The 24595-nt window shown below is 41.4% G+C and overlaps 1 protein-coding gene and 1 non-coding gene across 2 annotated transcripts in view; one reads left to right on the top strand and one right to left on the bottom strand.

Moving 5' to 3' along the window:
* Nucleotides 1-24595, top strand: part of SLC35F3 (solute carrier family 35 member F3) — a 443055-nt gene that overhangs the window by 129537 nt on the left and 288923 nt on the right. The window lies entirely within an intron of this gene.
* On the bottom strand, nucleotides 20512-20582 carry TRNAG-UCC (transfer RNA glycine (anticodon UCC)). Its single transcript has one exon. It is a non-coding gene; the product is annotated as a tRNA-Gly (tRNA).

Here is a 24595-nt window from a genome sequence, read left to right as displayed (position 1 = left end):
TACACAGTTCTACTGTGACACACGTAGGGTCACCATGTGTCAAGATCGACTTGATGGCAACTGGTTTTTACCTACTTCAGAGGGCTAGCATGAGGATAAAATGAGATTATGTGTTTGGTTGTATCATATGAAACTGCCAATATTTGACTATTTTTTAATCTACAAAAATGGCGATTTTGTGTAGTTCATCTAATATATAAATATGATGTTAATCCATATGGCACCATATAGTGGTAACACCTATAGCATTGTCTTAGTTATCTAGTGCTGCTGTGACAGAAATACCACAAGTGGATGGCTTTAACAAAGAGAAATTTATCCTGTCACATCCTAGGAGGCTAGAAGTCCGAATTCAGGGTGCCAGCTCCAGGGGAAGGCTTTTTCTCTCTGTCGGCTCTGGCGGAAGGTTCTTGTCATCAATCTTCTGCTTGTCAAGGAGCTCCTCAGTGGAGGGACCCTAGGTCCAATGGACATGCTATTCTCCTGGCTCTTGTTTCTTGTTGGTATGAGGTCCCCCTGTGTCTCTGCTCACTTCTCTCTTTTATACCTCAAAAGAGATTGACTTAAGACACAGCCTGATCTTGTAGATTGAGTCCTGCCTTATTAACATAAGCGCCTCTAATCCTGCCTCATTAACATCATAGAGATAGGATTTACAACACATAGGAAAATCACATCAGATGACAAAATGGTGGACAATCACACAATACTGGGAATCATGGCCTAGCCAAGTTGACACATATTTTAGGGGAACAGAGTTCAATCCATGACAAAGTGATATATGTAAAACCATAGACTTTTTTCCATTTTAAAAGGGAAAGTTGGGGAAGACCTTGATGGGTTCTAAGAGTTGCTCTCCTGATAGATGCTGCTTTTAAAATCTGTACCACTTTTAGGTCTAAGATATTGTATTCCTGAACTCAAATCGAGAACAAGGCAAACAAATCTTATTACTCTGCTAGTTTTCTGCTTATATGGAGAGGAAGAGGTTATGTAAGTGTGATTGCTTTCCCAGCCTGTTACCATCATCTGTATCAATTAAGGCAGGAAGAGAGAAGAAAAGCCAAATTCTGTAGATGAGTTTGCTGGAAATTTACACTGCTTACTCTCAAGCTCCATAGACAGACAGCTTCCTGTTCTGGTCCCCTTCTTGTTCCAGATCATCTCCTTATAAGCCCACTCATTTTCTTGGTACAGAAGGTCTTTCTCTCAGGATACTGTCTGTCCTAGGCTGGGTTCTCTAGAGAAGCAAAACCAGTAAAGCATATAAATATATATATATAGAGAGAGATTATATCAAGGAAACAGCTAATGAGATTATAGAGGCTGGAATGTCCCAAGTCTGTGAATCAGGATAGAGGCTTCTTGTGCTTCACGTAGCTGCAGGGGCTGGTGAACCCAAGATCAGCAGGTCAGAGAGCAAGGCTCTTGTTCACAGGCTGTGAAGATCTACAAATCCCAGGATCACTAGATAAGCTGCTAGCTCAAGTCCCGAGAACCAGAGGTCAGGCAAACTGGAGGCAGCTGCAGGATCTAGAGCAGGCAAAAGCCAGAACATCTACTTATATTTGAATGCAGGTCACATGCACAAGGAAACTCTCTTTCAACTGATTGGCTACTCATAGCAGATCCCATCATGGGAGTGATCATATATAAACACTGAGAATCATGGCCCAGCCAAGTTGACACACGATCTTAACCGTCACACTATCCTTGATCTCATTCATCCAGCAAGCAAAGGACAATGCTCTCATTACATATTCTGTTTTTCTTCATTGTTTTGGGAAAGATAAGCCAGTACTTTATCCTACTACCAGTGAGAACTCAAAAAGGACCCAGGTTTCCTCTGAACTTGTTGGATCTTATTTTCAACTTCAGGTTGGGTATCAGTGGGGTGGAGTCCCTGGGTGGTACAAACAGTTAATGCACTAGCCTGCTAACCGAAAGGTTGCAGGTTGGAGTCCACCCAGAGGTCCCTTGGAAGAAAGGCTGGGCTACTTCTGACAAATCATCCATTGAAAACCCTATGGAGCACAGTTCTACTCTGATACACGAGGTTACCGTAAGTTAGAATCAACTCGATGGTACCTGATATGAGTTGAGTAGCCCTATGTCTACCGATTCCTTAGACTGATAATGTGGCAGAGCAGCAGTAAGTAACTGGCATAATGGCTTTTTCTTTTCTAACTCTAACATTCCTGCTCCCTCCAGGATAACTCACCTGCCATCTTTTTAATGTCACTCACCTTCTTTGACCAGTAGATCCTATACTATCCACATCCTGAAATTTGCTTTTGTACCAACAGAAACATTTAAAAAAAAAAAAAAACCTTTTTTTAGGTAAAAGCTGTGTCAGTTTCACAGTTTCCCATCTGTTGTTGTTCAGGCTGCATTTTTTTACCCCCAGCTGCACCTTTCTACACCAAAAATTATCTTTACCAACTCTGTCTAGACCAAGCCTGTCTAGACATAGCCATTTATATATGTTTCATATATAAATGCACATAAGTCACAGTTTTACAAGGTCTGTACAGAAAAACAGCAGTCCAACAAACCATTCCCATCCATTTCCTTATTCCTAAAGGCAACTCGTTTCTGTGCTTTTAGCTGACTGTTTTGGTATTTAATTCCATATGTCTAAACAACATGCTTGCATTCATACTTCTTTATTGTTCAGCTTTAGGCATTATCTATTGACTTTGTGCCATAAAAAAATAAGAATTAGCTCTTTTTTCTCTCTCTGCTTCCACTATACCTTAGCGTCCTCCCCAGCCATCCATTCTCTTTGATGATTTATATTATAATTTTTGTAGTTCATTGTTCCTGTTTATATTATTATAAATGGTATTCACTATTGAACTTGTAGTAAATTATGATCGCTATTCCTTTCCTGAGCAACCTCTTATTTTCCCCAAGTTTAATTACTGGATTTTTTGTTTTGGTGGTTGTTGTTTGCTTATTTTTCTATGACCCTATCATAAATTCAACTTCAAACTCTCCACCAATATTTTAAACTTTTCTCAAGAACTTAGGATGCATAAAGCATCATAACAATTTCATCTTCTTAGAGAAATCTCTCTCAGAGATTGCCCTCTGTGCCAAACCAGTACCAAAGAAGGAGATTCTATATTACTGTGATGTGAAGACAAAAGTTAAAGATAGATATACCTCTATATCATCAAAGAACCAGCCATGGGTCAGGTCATGTAGAGGTTTATAGGCCAAGATAAAGACCTTGTGCTTTATTCAAAATTTGATGAGAAGCCATGGAGGGTTTTGAGTAAGGAAGTGACAAGATCAGATTCAAGTTTTAAAAGGTCCATTATGGCTGCCCTCTGAAGCTCTGTTTTGAGGGTTTTATAGTCCAAATAAGAGACGATAATCACTTGAACTAAGTGGTAGCGGTGGAGGTGATGAGATTCTGCACATAAGGTGGCACCATAGGATTTTCTCATGGATTAGAAGTGGGGTATGAAAGACTGACTTCAATAAAAACAAGGTTTTTGGACCGGGAAAATGGAAAAAGAGAATTGTCCATTCTGCGATGGGGAAGATTATGAGAGGAGTAAGTTGTGGGAAGGAACGGGGATAAAGAGTTCAGTTCTATCTATTAAACGTTTGAATGGAGATGGATGTTTATTATGGATATTGGAGCCAGAGTTTGGGGATATAAATTTGCACTAGAGATATAAATTTGGGGATCATTGTTTTTAGAAGGTATTTGAAACCATTAGACTGAATAAAATCATCTGTGGAGAGAGTTTAGAGAGATCTGATGAATGATCTCAGGAATACTTCAAGGTCCAGCAAAGCAGACTGAAAAGGGGCAGCGAAATATATAAAGAAAGCCTGGAGAGTGGCGTGTCCTCAAAGTCAAGGAATAAATCTTTTCAAAAAGACTAAAGAACATTCTCTGCCCCCAAGGAGTTCACAGTCTGTTTGGGGAGATGGACTTCTAACCAGATATATGAAAGTGCAAGTTGATAAATACTAAAACAGGACAGGAACTAAATGCTATGGTAGCCCCATGGTAGCTGGAGAAGGGGTTGCATTGGACTGTATTCAATGTTTAGTAGAATGAGAAAGTGGCCGGGGGGGGGGGTGTTGCATCCAGAGGGAACAGCAAGCACGGAGGCAGAGTCAACAAGATGTCTGACACAGTCTCAGAGCTGTGATTCATCACTGTAGTGGTCACAGCTTGACAGCTACGACAGTGTGACTTAGCTGACGCAAGTGTGGTAAAGGGCACACAGGCATGCACACAGACACAGGGACATCTGACTTCAGAGGCTTTTCGTTGTGGTTTTACCTGTGGCAAATGGTGCCTGTCATGGGTTGGAGCCATAGATCTTCCTGGCTATGGTCCTGGTCCAAACATATAGTAATGCAGTGTATGATCCTCTGGGGCTTTTATACCTCCTGAGGGTGAGGCAGAATAGACTTGCAAAGGAGTCAGTGACTAGGAGGATCTAAGGAGCCTCAGACACCCTAAGGGAAGTCTAGGGAACCCTCTCTGTCCTGGGACCCATCTGAAAAAAGACTTGAGTGAAATAGTGTCATGGCCTGCACCTAGAAGTTATAGGTTCAGCTTAACTGTGTGACTTGAACAGATGAGTAATGCTATTGATCATATGGAATGTCACCCAAGAGAGTTGGCTGATTGTAAGACCTTTTAAGGTATGAGTCACATTTCATGGGTAGAAAGATATGAGCTGTATATATCGAGGGAGGTATATTGATCTTTAACTGTCGTCTTAGCACAGTAACATAGAATTTCCTTCTTTGGTAATAACCTCATCAATGTCATTAGCCAAAGAGTAGTTGCTATCTACTATGATAATTGTGGGACACAGGATAAGTAACACTACTACTTTAATAAACAACCCCAAATCCTCAGTGAGTTAACATATTAAAGGTTGGTTACTTACTGATGTGAGTCCAGTGGCTCTCCAGGGTCTTTCTCCTCCAAGTAATGACTCAGTGGTTCATGATCCTTCATCTTGTACTGCACTCACCTTTGGCACATGGCCATTATGATCTCCATGGAAGGGAAGAAAGAGTACGGAGAAATTTTTTCTAGACCTGGAAGTGATATCCATCACTGTCACCCAATTCCACTGGCCAAAATCCAGTCACATGGACCAAAATCCAGTCACATGGACCAGTTTAACTGCAAAGGAGACTGAAATGTGAAATGTAATCTTGCTTGCCCAGGAGGAGAAAATGGGATTTGAGGATATGTATCCATCTAGTCTTCCTGCCTGCCTGCCTGCCTGCCTATCTTTCTGTCTATCCTCTGCCTATCCATACACATGTGGCAAATCTAATAGGATGTTTTATTATTATTCTTATAAAGACTTTTTTAGTCTCTTACCCACTTTATAGTAAAGATTCTGTTTGCCCAATGAAACTGTTTATTTGAAAGTGAATGAGATTATATTATACTTGATTCTTGTGAAGGCTCAGTTTCGAGTTTCAGTTACAAGTTTGTTAATACCCAGCACAGTGCAAAAACATGCAGGTGTTCAATCATCATATTAATGAGTAGATCTTAGATAGCTGCATGATAGATAGACAGACCGAATTAGAAATCATTTTTGTTGTTTAGGAAGACTTAAACAACTTCCTCTGTTGTTACTATAGAGTTCTTTTAAATGTCCTGCCTTTAATCAGTTCCCTTCTTTCCTTGCAACAAGAATTGGATGCAGTGGCTGCTTGCCTTTAATACTTTACGTTATTTGGTCCTGAGATCACCTAATGAAATGTGTTTGTTTTTTCTGTAAAATTCATTACTTCTGATTCTTGGCATGGCGACGATTTCCTTCTTTATCTTCTCAGTCTAACCTGGCTACAGGCTAGAAATGGCCCTTTTAAGCTTTGCCCATGTAAGACCTTTTCACCTCCCTTTTTTGGGCTTGCATGAAACTGCCTCTGTCTTAGTTTGTATCATACCCTTGAAGCCATTCTCCACATTAAAAACAAAGCAAAATATAAACTTCCTAAGTCCTCCTTTGTTACTTGTGTTTCTCGTAACACAGGAGGAGGAATGCTGGTCAGTGCCCTCTGATCTCAAGCCATCATTTTGTGCACGTGCTTGTCCATTCTAGGTCACTCAGTCAGGCTTATGTGTATAAAGCTAGGCCAGGCGGCCCAGTGGGTCCCCTTCCCTTATTACCAGAACACTAGGGTTCTGCTCCATCCAGCAAACAGCTGTCACTGCAGATTCAGAGGAAATAGTGCATAATAAAGGGCACAATAAATAGTCCTTTTGGACCTCTGACGTGGATCATTATCAAATCATTTATATAAAAATTAGTACTTGATTTAGCATGGCTGTGAGAGAACACTGAAAGAAACAGTGATGTGCTTCACATATTCTGATGATGGTTCCAATTATGTATTAGTCAGTGAAGTTAATTGTATCTTTAAAGAGAGGCTCCTACGATTACAAGATAAAAAAAGATTTTATGTATGATCATAGTCTTTAAGGCATAAAAAAATGTTGGCAACCAGATGTAAAAAGAACCAACAGAATAAAAAGAACCCAAATAACAAACATGAACCAATTTCTTCCCTCGGAGAAAAAAAAGTAATTATATGTCTTTTTTGATACATTATTAATTTAAAAAATAATTATATAGTTTATAAGCAACACAACCACATTACAGAAATATGAAAATGAAAGAAATGAATAATTATCTGTAATTCCACGTCCTATCATAGTCGTTATTATAATTTTACTTCATTTCCTCCCCAGATTTTATTCTCATCTGTATGTTTGCCATAATTCTAAGCAGACTTCACTTTTTTTTTAAAGATTCTATTTTTATGAAAGTATAGTGGGCGTACATAGTAACAAATCAAATGGTATGGTAGAACTTGTTATTAAGAACTCACCTTCTACCCCGGCTCACCCACCTCTAATCTCAAGCCCAGAGGAAACTTCCTAACTACTTGTTATTAGTATTTCTGATCATTATTTCCATAAGTCTAAATAATGTGCTTATACCTTTGTTTCTTTTTTATTATAAACTATTTTAAACTCACCAAACACAGTGCAGAAATACCTTATAAGCATCATCCAGCTTTATTACATTCTAGTATTTTGCTGCATTTTGTTTCAGTTTTTTAAAAAGAAGATGTTGTAGATATAGTTGAGTCCCCATAGGGTTGCCCTCCCAGATACCACCACTTTCTTTCTCCTTTCCTGTCCCAGAGGTAACCAGTATCATGAATTTGACGTTCATGGTTCCCATGCACGCTTTTTTACCAGCGGTTCTAAAATATTTTGGTCTCAGAATCCTTTATGTTCTTAAAAATTAGCAAGGACCCTAAAATAATTTTCTTTATGTGGATTATGTATATCAATATTTATAGTGTTAGAAATGAGGACTCATAAAATTTTAAAATATTAATTAATTAATTTAAAATAGCAATAATAAAATCATCATATATTAACATTAATAATTATTTTGTGAAAATAACTATTTTCACCAGAAAAGAGAAGTGACATTGCTTTACATTTTTGAACATTTCTTTAATGTCTGGCTTAATAAAAGACAGCTGGAATGTCATATACCGTATTTTTATGCAAATAATGCATGCTTTCTGCATTTGTTTGCCAACCTCACTTTCCCTCCACAAGGCACCCTCACAAGCGCCCCCACACCAATCCTCTTCCATATGTTGCTGTTAAAAAAAAAAAAATCAGCATAGTGTGCTTATGAAAATATCTCACAAGGGGAGGGCAAGGCAAATGCAGAAGGTGCACATTATTTTCGTAAAAACATGGTGTGCTTCTACATTCTGTTGTTGTGATGTTACATATCATGTAGCCTAGGAAAGCTCTACTGTGTACTCATGAGAGAATAAGAGTGAAAAATAATGTCTTAGTATTTGTTATGGATTGAATTGTGTCCTCCAAAAATGTGTGTCAACTTGGCTAGTCCATGATTTCCAGCATTGTATGATTATCCACCATTTTGTCATCTGCTATGATTTTCCTATGTGGTGTTAATCCTACTTCTATGATGTTAATGAGGTGGGATTAGCGGCAGTTATGTTAATGAGGGAGGACTCAATCTATGACATTAGGTTGTGTCTTAAACCAATCTTTTTTGAGATATAAAAGAGAGAAGGGAGCAGAGAGACGTGGGGACCTCATACCACCAAGAAACAAGAGCCAGGAGAATAGTGTGTCCTTTGGACCTGGGGTCCCTTCACTAAGAAGCTCCTCAACCAGGGAAGATTGATAAAAATGACCTTCCCCGAGAGCTGTCAGAGAAAGAAAAGCTTCCCCTGGAGCTGACACCCCGAATTCGGACTTCTAGCCATCTAGATTGTAAGAGAATAAATCTCTGTTAAAGCCATCCACTTGTGGTATTTCTGTTATGGCAGCACTGGATAACTAAAACAGAATTTGGTTTGGAAAGTAGAGTGCTACTCTAACATATGCCTAAAATGTGGAAACAGTTTTGAAATTGTAAATGGATAGAGACTGGAAGAGTTCTAAAGTGCCTAACAGTAAAAGCCTAGATTGCCTTGAAGAGACTGTTGGTGGAATTACGGAAGTCAAAGACAATTCTGGAGAGGACTCAGAAGGAAGTGAGAAGTGCTGTTACACTGGAGACCTGCGTGAGACAGCACTGGACTTACAGAGTGAGAGAGCTGAATGCCTTTGGCAGGAGGCTTCCTGACAGAGTAAAGTGCCTCCAGGCACTTATAGATGGAGCTACAGAGCTTTGAAACCCCTGCCCCAGCAGGGCAGACCCAGCGGGTGAGGCCTGAGGGACCCAGAGGCCAAGGAACCAGGAAGCAGAAGCTGAAGAGACAGTGAACACAGGAAGCAGAGCTGCCTCAGTCTCAAAGGGTGGAGTTGCCACTCGGACTAGGAAAATGGGGTCACCCAAAGCCAAGGGAGTAGAGTTGCAGTTCCAGTGGGACTGGAAGGCAGAACTGAAGCCCAGGGACAAGGGGCCTACACTTAGAATCCATACAGTGTGACCAACACCCAAAGTCTGGAGGGCAGGGCCATTGGGTAAATGGTCTCAGAGAACAGAAGATTATTTTCAAGCCTTGAGGGCAAATGTAGTGTGTTCCTCTGAATTACCTGATGCCTGCTATACCTTCTTTCCCTCCAGTTTCTCCCATTTGTAATGGAAATGTCTAGCTTGTGCCTGTTCCACCACAAGTGGATGGCTTTAACAAACATAAGTTTATTCTCTCACAGTCGAGGAGGCTAGAAGTCCAAATTCAGGGCTCCAGCTCCAGGAGAAGGCTTTCTCTCTCTGTCAGTTCTGGGGGAAGGTCCTTGTCATCAATCTTCCCCAGGTCTAGGAGCTTCTCAGTGCAGGGACTCTGGTCCAAAGGACAGCATTCTGTTCCTGGAGCTCCTTTCCTGGTTTTATGAGGTCAGTCCCCCTGTATCTCTGCTCGCTTCTCTCTTTTATATCTCAAAAGAGGTTGACTCAAGATACAACCTAATCCTGTAAATTGGGTCCTACCTCGTTAATATAACTGCTTCTAATCCTGCCTCATTAACATCGTAGAGTTTAGGATTTACAACACATAGGATAAATACATCTGATCACAAAATGGAGGACAACCACACAATACTGGGAATCATGAACCAGCCAAGTTGACACACATTTTGGGGGGACACAATTCAATCCATAGCACCTTGTTACCAAGAAAGTTGCAGTGAACATTCTTGTCCCTGTCTTCTTGTGAGTTTTTGTAACAAAGGGTGGGGAATTATCCTGTGGAAAGAAATTTGACTTTTCTAGATATTGCTTGTTGCTATTGAGTCGATTCTGACTCGTAGCGACCCTAAAGGACGGGGTAGAACCGCCCCATAGGGTTTCCAAGGAGGGGCTGGTGGATTTGAACTGCCAGCCTTTTGGTTAGTAGCGTATCACTTAACCACTGTACCACCAGAGCCCCCCAGATATTGCCTAGCTCCTAGAAAATCTTTTCTAGATATTTCCGAGTGCATGCAGGTGCTCAGAAGCATGCTTTCTGCCACTGGCTGGGTCAGCAGGTCGGGGTGGGTGGCAAATAGGTGGGGACATGGGAGCATACTTGTTGCCACTCACTGGGTCAGGGTTGGGGGGTGAGGTGGTGGGCGAGTAGGGACGCAGGAGCATGCTTGCCACTGCTCGCTGGTTTGGCTGGCGGAGGTGGGTGGCGGGCAAGCTAGGGTGTGGGAGTACACTCTCCTCACTCACCAGGTTCGTGGCTGAGGGTATGTGGCAGGCCATAAGGAGTGCAGGAAAGTGCTTACTGCTGCTCCTTGGGTGAGGGGGGCAGTAGTGGAAGGGGCTGTTTGCCAGATGGGCAGGGTGGAAGGGGTGTGGGGTTTTCTACCTCTAATGATCAGGAGGGTGGAGTAGGGGGAATGTGCTCCTCTGGTCACCAGATGTGGGTGCCTGGGCACTTCCTGTTGGCTACAGCCAGCAATCTGGACCTGTCCACAACCAGGTGTGAGGGAGGGGTGCTAACCAGATTCAGATCAGGTTGGGGACCTCCCTCTGACACTCTATGGATCTATTGCTCCATGTGTGCCACCTACCCTAGTGGTCAGGGACTGCCGCCGATGAGTATACCTGCCTGTGGATCCTGGCTCCCTCCCTACTCTGTGGATGCTGGGATCCCTGGAACTCTCACCCTCCTTCCTACATTTTCCCTCCTTAGGTCCAGGTCCTGCTCTGCTCACCTTGCTTCACTCTGCGTATGTCTACACAGTTTCTCTGTGTCTTATTGGGAATTATGTGAAGTTGCCTTCCTGTGCTACTCATCCAGGAGCACTACTGGCTTTTTCTCAAGATGGCCACATTGTGCCAGGGTGACTGGCAGGGCACCTCTGCCCCATATCACTCCTTGTTTGTTACATTTTTTCAATTTCTTTTTCCAATCAGTGTTTGATTCAATTCTTTATCTTTCCTTTCAATGTTCAGCTTTCCAGGATTATCTGTATCTGCTTTCTCAGGTCTTTGCTGTAGAGGGACTGCATGGTATGTCTGACTAAACCACCATCTTGGCTTCTCCTCTTGATAAAGTGTTTTGATGAGCATTAGTATTTACTTTTTAGGAGGTCTCAGTTATTTAATTTATCTTCTGTCATTTGTACATTTTTAGTTTTGTTTGATAGACTGTTTGTGCCGAAAATTAGGTCCCCTAGTTTTGGCCCTATGTTATCTTCCAGGAACTTTATAGTTTTATCTTTAACATTTAGGTCTTTTTGTTTGTATGTTTATTGTTGTAGTTTAAATGAAATTTACATTTCAAGTTAATCTCCCATACAGAAATATATACGTACATTGTTATGTGACCCTAATTGCTCTCCCCATACTGTGATAGCACACTCCTTCTTTCCACCCCTGATTCTCCATGTCCATTCAACCAGCTCCTAGCCTTCTCTGCCTTCCTGTCTCACCTCCAGACAGAAGCTGCCCATTTAGTCTCTTGTATCTACTTGAGCTAAGAGGCACATTCCTCACAAGTATCACTTTATGTCCCACAGTCCGGTCCAATCCCTATCTGAAGAGTTGGCCTCAGAAATTGTTTTAGTTCTGAGCTGATAGAGAATCCAGGGGCCATACCTTCCAGGGTTCCTCCAGTCTCATTCAGAACATTAAGTCTGATCTTCTTACTAGAATTTGAGTTCTGCACCCCACCTTTCTCCTGCTCCATGAGGGACTCTCTGTTGTGTTCCCTGTCAGGGTGGTCATTGGTGGTAGCTTGGCACCATCTAGTTCTTCTGGTCTCAGGCTGATGAAGTCTCTGGTTTATGTGGCCCTTTCTGTCTCTTGGGCTAATACTAACATTTAGGTCTTTGAACCATTTTAAGTTAGTTTTTGTGCATGGTGGGAGGTATATAGATCCTGTTTCATTTTTCTGCATATGGATATCCAGTTTTGCAAGCACCATTTTTAAAGAGACTGTTTCTTCCCCATTGAATGGACTTTGACCCTTTGTTAAAGAAAGATTGGCTGCCCATAGATGGATAGATTTGCTTCTGGGTTCTGAATTCTATTCCATTGGTCTATATGCCTGCCATTGAACCAGTACCAGGCTGTTGTGATTACTCCTGCTTATTTTCATCATTCTGTTGTTGTTCTGTTCTTTGGTTTAAATATTTTAGTATGTATTCAGTTTCACTGATTTTTTTCTTCTGCCTTTTCAAATCTACTATTGAGCCCCTCTAGTGAATTTTTCATTTTAGTTATTGTACTTTTTAATTCCATAATTTCTATTTGGTTCTTTTTTCCTAATAACTTATAACTTTTTATTGATATTCCCTTTTTGATACAATATTGTCATCATACTTTCAGTTACTTCTTTAACCATGGCTTCTTTTAGTTCTATGAACATATTTATAATGACTATTTTAAATCTTTGCCTGTTAATCTGACATCTGGTTGCTATCACAGGAAATTTCTGCTCTCTGCTGTTTTTTTCAGTGTATTGGTCATATGTCCCTGTTTCTTTATGTGTCTTGCAACTTTTTATTGGAAACTGGACATTTATTGTAGTAATTCTGTACTTCTCTTCATCTCCAGGGCTTATTTTTGTTATTTGTTTGTTTGCTTATTTAGTGAGTAACAGGATTATTTTAGTGAAGTATATTCCTCCCTCTTCACCTCTCCCACCTCCTATAGTGTAAAGGTGCTGATGGGGTTTTTAACAATGCCCTAGGCTGTCAATTGCTCAACAGACCAATCCAATAAACTATAGAGTCCTTTGAAGAGATAGTTCCCAAGGTCAATGTCTTAGTTATCTACTGCTACTATAATAGAAATACCACAAGTGAGTGGCTTTAACTAACAGGAATTTATTCTCTCACAGTCTGGGAGGCTAGAATTCCAAATTCAGAGTACCAGTACCAGGGGAGGGCTTTTTCTCTCTGTTGGCTCTGGAGGAAGGTCCTTGTCATCAATCTTCCCCTGGTCTAGGAGCATTTCAGCACAAGGACCCTGGGTCTAAAGGACATTGCTCCTGGCTCTGCTTTCTTGGTAGTATGAGGTCCCCATGTCTCTCTGCTCCCTTCTCTTTTTTATCTCAAAAGACATTGGCTCAAGACACAGTCCAATCTTGTAGATTGAGTCCTGCCTCATTAACATAACTGCCACTAATCCTATCTCATCAACATCATAGAGACAGGATTTACAACACATAAAGAAATCACATCAGATTACAGAATGGTGGACAAGCACACAATACTGGCAATCATGTCCTAGCCAAATTGATACACATATTTTTTGGGGAACACCGTTCAATCTATGACATTCTGCCCTTTGGCCCCCCAAAAAATTCATGTCCTTGCCACATGTAAAACACATTCACCTCATCATATCATAGCAGAAATCTTAAATCATCTCCAAGTCCAAAATCCAAAAATTCCTCTTCATTCATGAAATCTAGAATACAAGTTATCTGCTTCCAAAGTACAATGGTGGAACAGCTACAAGCTAGACATTTCCATTACAAATGGGAGAAATTGGAGGGAAAGAAGGGATGGCAGGCACCAAGCAAGTCAGCAGAACACATTACATTAGCCCTCAAGACTTGAAAATAATCCTCTGTTCTCTGAGACTATTTAGGCAATAGCCCTGCCCTCCAGACTCTTGGTGTTAGCCAAACTCTCCAGATTCTGGGTGGAGGCTGCTCGGCTCTGGGCTTCAGCTCCACCTCCCAGGCCCACTGGGACAGCAACTCTGCTCCCTTGGCTTTAGGCAGCTCCATTCTCCTAGTCCATCAGAGTGGCTACTCCACCCTTTGAGACCCCAGAGGTCATGGCCATACCCTTTCAGACTGAGGCAGCTCTGCTTCCTGTGTTCCTTATCTCTTTAGCTTCTGCTTCTTGGTTCCTCAGCCTCTCAGGTCCTCAGGCCTCAGGCCTGCGTCTGCCCTGTTTGGGCAAGTATTCCAAAGCTCTGTAGTTCCACTGATAAGTGCCTAGAGGCACCCCACTTGACCAGTAAACTTCTGCCAGAAGGCACTCAGTTTTCTTGCTCTGTGGGTCGGCAAGGTTATCTCCACTAATAAGTGCTCAGAGGCACCCCACTCCTCCAAGAAGCCTCCTGTGCAAAGGTACTCAGCTCTCTAGCTCCGTGGGTTGGTTCCAGCACTGTCTTGTGCTGGTCTGCTGGTTCTGCTGCTGCCGGTTTTCTGCTGCTGCTAGTTGTCTGTTGCTGCTGGTTCTCTGCTGCTGCTTCTCACCGTCTGCACCATCTTCAGTGTAACAGCTCTCCTCACTTCCTTCTGAATCTTCACCAGAATTGTCTTTGATGTCCATAATTCCACCAACAGTCTCTTCAAGACAATCTAGGCTTTTTCACTATTAGGCACTTTAATACTCTTCCAGCCTCTACCCATTCAAAGTTTCAAAACTGCTTGCACATTGTAGATATCTGTTACAGCAGCACCCTACTCCCAGTTCCAGATTCTGTCTTAGTTATCTAGTGCTGCTATAACAGAAGTTCCACAAGTGGATGACTTTAACAAAGAGAAATTTATTATTCAAATGTATTTTGACCCCAGGAAAGCTCCTTCCACCTATCTCTTTTCCTGAATCTCTTTGACAAACTATTGAGCCCACAGTTGCCTTTCACCACACCTTCCACTGTTTTTGAAAGTGTACTTACTGGGTTTGAATTCTGCTCTGTTGTAAATGAAGTCATTTTCTTTCAGAAGAGATTAGAAGCTTAGTTTCCTAGTGGTGCTTTAACAGAAATACCACAAGTGAGTGTCTTTAAAGAACAAAAATTTATTTTCTCACAGTTCTGGAGGCTAAAAGTTCAAATCAGGCCATATTAATTCCTTCCCTGTAGGTAGTCCCAAGCATTCCTTCATTCTTTGTCTTGTAGATGAACGTCACATGACGTGTGTCTTCCCTCGTGTGTACATGTGTCTGTGTCTAATCTGCTCTTTTCATAACTCAGAAGTGAGTAGACTTAGAACCCACTCTACCTGGATATGACCTAATTAACATAACAAAGAAGACCTTATGCCCAATAGAATTACATCCACAGATATAAGGGTTAAGATTCCAACATATTTCTGGGGGGAGATGGGCACAATTTAATCCATAACAAGAGCTATCTGTTTTGTGGTCTGCTTCTCCCCCCAGCTGAATCTCTGAATCAAGACTCTAGGGGTGGGAAAAATGGTGCACTGCACTCTGAGTGACACCCATGCTTTAAGAGCTGAATGCTAGGTGAAGTAGGAGGCAGTAGTTTCGTTTCACTTGGCTCACCTTTGCTGGGGTGGAACCTTATGAGCCAGAGAAAGGGCATTCTGGATTCCAGTGTTCTCAGTGGTGCTGTGCCCAAGACAGATCCTCTGTCCCACCAGTGGGAGCTAGATGAAGAATGGAACCCACACCTCTCAGCCACACTCACTCAGAACTTAGCTTCAGCAACAAGTAGCTAGGGACAAGATGAGACTTGCTGACATCCTGCTCCTCCCAGGAAGATAACGTTTCAACTGGGAGCTCAGAGGAGAGGGATCTTTGTGTTCCTGGTCTCACGATTCTGAAGTGGGGTCTCCATCTCACCGATCAGGGAAGAAGGAGGAGATATTATTGGTCTTGGTTGAAATACCACAGACTCTCACTGTTCTTACCGAATTTTAGTATATTTTCTTAAACACATGTTTGTTTGTTTGCTGTATGCCTTAAGGAACATTTGCAGAGACTATAAATGGCTTTTGTTGTTTGTTTTTATAATTTTCATTCATTTCACTAGGCAGCAAGTCCGCAGATCTCCTCACACTGTCATGCCAGAAGTAGATCTCCAAACATCTGCTTTTTAGGGGGCGTTTTTTATCTTTGTCTGTTTTGTATTTATTGTTTCATGGTCCTGGGTCCCCTCATTTGTGTGATGGTCACTGGTTATACATTCATATTTGAGAAAGGACTGTAGTTCCCATAGCTTTCATTTTCTGTTTTCCAGCTAGGTGTCTCTTCAGTGGGATTTTTGACTGGGAAACTGGTTGTTGGGCTTTGAACCTCCAAATGTCAGAATAAGAAGGGACTCATTTAGGGGTTAATTTGATATTTAATAGGCAATGGTTTCTTGTTTTAATTTTCATTTCTTTAGCAAGGTTGTAGAAGATTCTTCTAAGGTCTCTTACAGCTTTTAAATTTTACAGTTCAGTGAAGTCGCCACAGTTCTGCTCCAAAAATAGAAGCAAGTCCTACATGTTTTCCCCTTCCGGGTTTTGGCCACAAGGGCCTGCAGTGCACACTTAATACACTTAATCCCATGTAATGTCTCTATGTATAATATCTGTGTTCTAGTTAATTCTGCTCATTTTATGTAATCCATAGGATTTTAGTGTATGCTACTAAATCAAGTTATAACATGGTAATTTGATTTAACTGCCCTAAAAAAACATGTTCAAGCAGATTCCAGGGTAAATCACGTATGGTTTAGGCATGGTAACATCTGGGAACATAGATTACTTCTTGTTACTAAGGTTTCTTGTCCTCTACGAGCAACCTATGACAGTAAAGGATTATGGTGCATTTGTCCCCTGTCAATTTAGGAAGGAGACACTCAAAGCTGACCAGGTAGGACTTTAGAAGATTCAGTATTAAAGTACCAAAGCCTTTGTTTTATTTTTTTTAGGATAGCTTAACAAGAAGACAGTTGCCTCAAGTAACCTGAAATAACAAAACATGGAGAGGGCCTGTGATAAGAGAAAGAATATTGGCATGGTTGGTCTGGGTTTTTGAAAGGGTTTATTACACAATTAAAATGCTTACAGTTGTGGAGTGGAAAGGGAGGATGCAGGAAGGGATGTGAGATCTGCTGATAGAAGTTGTTTGTTTTTTAAAAGAAATTGGCTTCTCTTTTCACACTTACTTTTTCGGGTCTGTATTTAGAAAGATTTAGGACTTAAGAATAGAAATTTGTCATTTATACATTATCCGTTCATTGTTGTTGTTTGTAGACTAAGTTTAATACATCATAGTATATGAGTTTGTTATATGTCTATGAGAAAAAAGATAATGCTCCCCTTTGGTGAGCATGTGAATATTAACATCAAGGTTTAAGAACTGTACGTATGACATTTTCAAAGTAAAGCATTCTGGTTTCTGGCTTGATCACACCTTAACAACAGTCATTTCTTGAAGCTCACGTGAACGTACCTTTTATTTATAAAATTGACCATTTCTCTAGAAAAATGAGAGTTTAGATATGTTTGCTTCAGTTAAGAAAATTCAATAAATAAGAATTAATATTAAAACAATAAATTAATAGAAACTCGCCGTACAAGGGGTCCAGACATTTCAGTTGTGCAAAACGTGGGGTCATGTTGTTATGAGGTCGTTAAATGACCAAAGAAAGGCACCAGTGAAACGGTGGGAGGACAGGGGTCAGGGGACAAAAGCCAAATCCATCCCATCCTGATTGCATTGTCGCGCCACCTGGTGGCACTATTCTGCTCTGCGCACTATTCCTGTGGCTGCCTGAAAAAAAATTCGTTAGTAATCCCAAGGAGTTGGTGCTTCTACAGTTCTTTTTTTAAGGACAGATAGAACCCCTGTGAGCTACTGGTACCAGGGTTTTCTATCTAGCTGCCTGCTACCCAAGTCTTTTCTCAGCACAGCAGCTTGAGTGATTCTTTTACAGTCAAAGTCGGGGGAGATCAGCCCTCTGCTGCAGTGCTTGCCTTCTCACTCCAAGGAATAGTCTCCAAGGTCCTCAGACTTGTTCTCCTGTCCCCATCCCTACCTCCTTGGCCCTTCCTGGTACCACTCTCTCCATTGCCCCAGCCACACTGACCTCCTTGCTATTCCTCCCTCCCATCGGGCTCACTGGCTGGGGCTTCAGACAACAGCAGCAAATCAGGGGATCGCCATGTCTGATGGTGCCTGGTTTTTCAGAGATCCGGGATGTAGGGCTGGGAGGAGACTGGGGATGTGGGGGTCCACCTTCCTCCACCTCCCCACTTAGGGCAATAGGGTTGCCATGTATTATTCTCCCTGGTCTCACCCTTTCTCTCCATCCAACACCCACCCCCTCAAGATAAAAACTTTAGTCCCTGCCCTATTTCTCAAATAGGAGCTGATGGAGGCAAAGAATGGAAGCCAACCACCAAAAAAAAAAAAAAAATTCTTATCTTGGAATTTGTGTTATCACAGGGTTTTATTGTGCCCCATTTATGCAGATAATTAGGGAACACACAAGTCCATATATGAGTTAATTTTTGTATAAAGCTGGCCGCTTAAAGCACCAGACATTTTTATAAATAACTCATAATGAAAATCTTTCTACAACGTGTGCTGTTTTACTCTGCTTTCTTATGAGTTTTGATTGTCAAAGCTCATCATGATGATCATCATTTTTTATATCCTGTTTTTATAAGAATATTGCAGGGCAATTGTGATTTCTTTACCTACATACTACAAATGACAACTGATCATTAGGCTTCATGAGATCTCAGTTTAGGTTTTTATAGTTGCCTTACTTTTTTTTTTTTTCCTTGTTCTGAAGCTTTCAACTGTCTACTGTTGCTACCTTCAGCATACCTACTTCTAGGAACCAATGCTTATTGATAATTCTGATTTGCTATGTTAGAATAATATATTATGTGTTGAAGTCAAACAAAAATCTTATTAGAATTTTGTCTACAACACTGGTAAATAGTCTCTGAATGAAGTTGTGGTATGTTGTTGTAATATGGGCACAACATGTCTACTCCCTGTAGTAAACACTCATGACTAGTCTTTCTCCACACTGTCTCTGGGCTTGATCAGATGACTCACTTGGACTAATATGACAGAAGGGCAAAAATGACTTTGTGCATCTTTTGAGGCTAGGTCTTGGGGCTGTAGAGCTTCCACCCTCGCTCTTTCAGACCCTTGAGACCACCATGTGAAGAGGCATGAGTTATCCTCCTGGAAGATGAGAAATCATGTGGACAGAGAGGCCCAGCCAATAGGCAGTATCAACTACCAGACAAGTGAGTGTGGATATCTTAGACCATCCAGCCCTGGCTGAACGGCCAGATGACTATAGCCACAGGCATGACCCAAGGCCAAACCAACAGAAGGACTGCCCAGAAGGATTAGCCCCAATTGTTAATCCACAGAATCATGAGGAAACACAATTATTGTTGTTTTAAGCCACATAGTGGCCAGCCATTTTGGGGTGGCCTCTGCCATTTACCTGCAAACAAAGTACATGGGTTTTAGTGCAAGGTCTTGGAAATACCTGTTTGGCTGCCAGAGGTGGGCTTTGCATATTCCCAAATTCTTGGCTTGGCTTCAGGTAACTGAGAGATAAACTAAGTAATATTTACTCACGTTACAAAAACCAAGCCTCTCTTAGGAATGCTTAAGCATTTTATAAGTAAGTATTTGATTGTGAAATTGGAAGGGAGACATAAAAACGTAATAGTGCCAGGAGCCTCTGCCAACTGAAGTTCAATCAGAAATGAAAAGGAAACATCTCTAAATATGTAAGGTAAGCCATTAGTGAACATGGGATTCAATCTGAAAATTTCTGCGTGCACCAAACTTTGAGAGATAGTGAATATCCTCATGTCCTTGACTTCTGGTCTTTGGCTCCCTCTTGAAACTTGCTTATTAAGGAAAGTTCAGCAAAGTACTATGGACCAGACACAGTCAGAGAAGCTGAGAAGGATGCAAAAAATGGGTAATTAGCCCTTCGCCTTGCCTCATGGGAGTCTAACATGTTAACAACCAAAGCTGTCCTGAGCTGTAGTAGAAGCCATGCTAGCTCTCCGTGTAATAGAAGTAGGCCCAGTAGCGGCAATGATAGAAGTAGGAACAAAGTGCGTTAGACACATAGAAGACCCAGTACAGTAGTCAATTTCCGCAGGGGAGGTCAGTGAAGGATTCCATCTCCTCAGTCTTCTCCTGCTTCCCTCCTCTGCATGCTCCCACCCCACAGCCCTTCTCACTTGCTCAATTAATAAGACTTTCTCACAGTCCAGCAGATATTCAGGATGGAGCCTTGGCACTCAAGACTCAAAGGGTCAACAGGCTCCTGCAGAGAGGAACATCAACTACCCAGGCCCAGTCTGCACTGCCACACTTAAAACCACTGATTGTAGAGACTCCCAGACTGAAATGGCTTGTTTGTGGTTTCACAGCTTAGCTCAAGCAAAGGGTATATTTAATTGCCTAGGGGGCAATGTGATCGCCTAGAATGAAAACAAAGTTTGCTTCAAGTTTTTTGTAGAGAAACACCTGCTGGAGAGTACTGTTGTTAGCTGCTGTGGAGTTGGCCCCCAATACATGTACAGTGGAACGAAACTGATGACCTCGTGCACAGGAACAAAACGTTGGCCTGTTCTGTGCCATGTCCATGATCCATTGAGTTGTGATCCATAGGGTTTTCACTGGCTGATTTTCAGAAGTAGATTTCCATGCCTTTCTTCTTAGTCTGTCTTAGTCTAGAAGCACCACCGAAACCTGTTCAACATCATAGCAATACGCAGGCATCCACTGACAGATGGGTGGTGACTTCACAGAGGTGCATTGACTGGGAATAGAACCAAGGTCTCCCGCATGGAAGGCGAGAATTCTACCACTGAACCATCAATGCCCCTCCCCTGCTGGAGAGTAGAGGTCTGTCACTATATGAACAACTCCCAGTCTTTCCAAGACTGGAGTTAAATATCAGAATCCAGAGTAAACTTTTGGCTCAGGATCACACAAATGTAGCCTATTGCCCCACACCACCCCAGCCCCACCCAACACTTTCTTGACCAAGTTATAGAACCTATTGGAACCTAGGAGGGATTAGGCTTGAAGAATGATCTCCTAGAACCTCTCCAGACCTCTAACACCTTACTTCTTTTATTCTATTCCTCTTTCCCTCCTATGTTGGATCATGCTTTCAGCCCAGGCCTCAGGACTAGAAAATTCTTACCACATAGCCTTGAGCTGATGGAGCTGCCTGTCTTTTTGCTCATCAACAAGAAGGGATTAGGGCTCCACTAATGAATATCACTGCATAAGTCTAGGGCACTTTCCTGGAATCATAATTAATATTAATTAAACATACTATGATTTTTAAAGTAAACTTATTTCTGGCATGATCCAAATTGATTATATCTATGATAGCAAATATTAGATATTCCATTTTTGACAATTAAAAAAAGACAAGGCCAGATGATCTATATACATTCATTCATTCACTCAACAAATGTGCCGGAGTTTCACCTACACCTACATGTTAGCCACTAATCTAGAAACTGGAGATGCAGCAGTGAAAAAAATAGACAAAAATGCATGCCCCCAAGGAGGTTATAGTTTAGTGGGAGGGACAGACAATAAACTACTAAATAAGATAATTCATGTCAGATGACCATATGGGCTGTGCAGAAAAGTAAAGCAGGGAAGGGGAGTAAAGTTCCCTTAATAGCATGGTCACAAAGGCATCGCTAAGGAGGCATTTCAAAAGAGCCATGAAGGAGGTGGAGGATACCGCTATGCTGCTATCTGGGGAAGAGCATTCCAGGCAGTGGGAACAGAAGAGCAGAAGCCCTGAGGCCAGAGCAGGCCTGATGTGTTTGAGGAATGCCACAGAGGCCAGTGTGGTGGAGAAGGCTGCGCAAGGGGAAAAGAAGTAGGAAACAAGTCAGAAAAGCGTGTGTGTGGGGGGTGTAAGTGTGAATGTGTGGGTGTGAGTGTGTGCAAGTGTGAGTGTATGTGTACTTCAGCATCCTCATGTGAAAGGGTGCATTATAGTTCATTTCCCAAAAGTTTCTGGACCTCCTTTAGGTAGAGAGGTTCCTGAAAGGCCTGCCCTGCCAGCTCTGGCTGGGTGGACACTGAGGAGGCCACAGGCTGGACACCCAGCTACTCTTACACTCGACTTACATAAAAGCACAGCGCACCAAATAGAAAGCATATCCTTATGTCTTCACTTCTCTGTAGCCTTTGAAATTATTTACTTCTTTCTATATACAGAGGAACTTACTTATGTGTATGCCAGCCATGTAGCCAAGATTTTCAAAAATAAAATCCATATTCCAAATATCTTTTCCAGGTTTCAGATCATGTTGACTGATTTCTGATTTAGAAAATATGGTCAACAGATCTATATTATTCCTGTCTTCCGTAGACAAATACAACAGAATCTTATATTGGGTGTGTCCCCAATTTGTTTCTAATTAACTTTCAGATCCTTTCCAAATGTATTTTTACCTAATCAGGTCCATAAAATTGTTCTAACAACCAACTTTAGTTAACATCTTTTTCTATTTTTCCATACATAAAGAACTTGTCTACTATTTCCTGTAGTCTTCTCTTAATGTTATAATTACCATCTTTTTTATGTTACTGCATGACCAATCATATGTGGTGATCACCTAAAATGAACCAGTTAATGCTCCTCTCAACCTTCTAGATCTACACAGGTTTTTATCAAAGACTATTAGAGCTGTGAAGGACCTAAGAGCTTACGTGCAAACCTCCCATTTCGGGAGATGAGGAAATACACCCACAGAAGTCACCTGTCTCACATAGAAGCCCTGCAGGTATCTGACAGACTCTTATGCCTCTGTCAGATACAGTTGCTCTTACTATACCATACTAGTTGTAGTCAAGTTGACTCTGACACATGGCAGCCCCATGAGTGTTGGAGTAGAACCGTGCTCCATCAAGTTTTCAATGGCTGATGTTTCAGAAATAGATCACCAGGCTTTTCTTCTGAGGCACCTCTGGGTGGATTCGAACCTCCAACCTTTAAGTTAGCAGTTGAGTACATTAACCACTTGCACCACCCAGGGACTCCATTTTATTATGTATACAGCAAATGTACTGTGCATTCAGGATTACATCTAAAGGAATTGTCGCAATACTGCCTTTTTCTTTAAATGGAACTGGAAATCAGACCCAGCAGGGCCTAGGGACATTACAAACCGAGAAATTCGTCACTATAGCAACTAACAGTGAGTACTCACTATGTACCAGGTGCTGGGTAAATGCTTTATTTATTCATTCAAATAATATTTACTGAGGACCTATGTGCCAGGCACTGTTCAAGGAGCTTGGGATACCTCAGAGAGCAAAACAGTCAAAACCCTCTACTCTCACGGTGCTTACCTTAGAATCATTTTCAGAAAGGATGCGCCCGTCAGGGCTTCATGAGGAATGACTGTGTTCATGTCACTCTCTGCTGTATCTACACACCTGACAGAGAGGCTGTGAGTCAGTGGATGGAATGAGTGTCCTTAAATGACCAAATTAATGTGTTTCAAAATCTGCCATTTTTCTTGCTGTAGTAAGTGTACTGTTTACTTTGAACACATCATCAGGAAAAACCAGTCTCTAGAAAAGGACATCATGTTTGGTAAAGTAGAGAATCAGTGAAAATGAGGGAAACCCTTCTGAGGTGGATTGACACAACAGCTGCAACAGTGGACTCACATCCCAACAATCATGAAGATGGTGCAGGACGGGCAGAATTTTGTTCTGTTGTACACAAGGCTGCCATGAGTCAGAGCTGACAAGTATAGAGCAGTAGTGGGACAAATAGAAATTATCAGTCAACATCTATCTGCTCTATGATTTTCACCGTGGTAGTTGCGATTAATAACATTTTCAGAAATATTTAATAAATACTACGTGTTCTGCATATCTATCAGTGTGCAATTTTTCATTGAATAGGTGAAGCCTTGTGAGGAAAAAGCAGGATGCTTTAAAATAATTGCAACTTCTGAATAAAATATGTTAATAACAACAATAGACTTTCTGATCCTGGATAACTTCGGTTTCCTTCCCAACTCTGTCCTCCTACTGGTATTTCTCCTTAGTATTTAATGAGTGGCGTGGACTACCCGTTCTGCTTTTAAGACTGTAGACTAGTTGCCCAAGTTGTGGGAATTAAAAGACTCTCCTGTCTTTAGTCAATAAAGTTTCGTTATACTCTGAAGGACACAATTTGTAGGCCTGGGTAGAAAAGAGAATTGGGAGGATAATAAAGTGCAGTTGCTTGAATCATGAATGAGGGAGCTGACAACAATGTATCTGAGTTGAAATAATTGTGTTCAGAGTCAGATTTATGTCTGTGACTGCTAACATTAACTCAACAGCAATATCTATTGCAGGGTGCTTGACAGCTTTATGTGCTGCTGCTAACTCAGGGACCTCCAGACTAATAGGACAAGCGTAATAGTGGTAGCTTATTTTGTATTTTTTTCTGTCTTGTCTAAATAACCATGCTCTGAGTTTACATTTATTTGTCTCAGAAGAAGGTTGCACATAATAAAAGGATCTTTCTATGGTCACATGTTTCCTTCTGTCTTCATTCAGATACAAACATAGGATTCCTGTTAGTGACAATTGCTTATGCCAATTCTTCATTAACAGATGTTTTCTAAGCATCCATTAGACACCAATGGAGATAATGCAGTGAACAGAGCAAAGTCACTGACCTTGTGAGTGGATGGAGGGAGACATTAAGCAAACATACAACTAAATATATAGGGCATTATGTAGCATTTAGTGCTACAGAGAAAAATAAAGCCAGGTCCTCCTATTAGTATCTTTGCTGTATTTTAAGAAGCTTCCCTCTAGTCCCATGGTTTGGTAGTCACCCTCTCCACAGGT

Source organism: Trichechus manatus, unplaced genomic scaffold, assembly GCF_000243295.1.
Source record: "Trichechus manatus latirostris isolate Lorelei unplaced genomic scaffold, TriManLat1.0 scaffold00021, whole genome shotgun sequence".
NCBI lineage: Eukaryota > Metazoa > Chordata > Mammalia > Sirenia > Trichechidae > Trichechus > Trichechus manatus.
The sequence above is the reverse complement of the archived record's forward strand: the minus strand, read 5'-3'. Positions and strand labels throughout refer to the sequence as shown.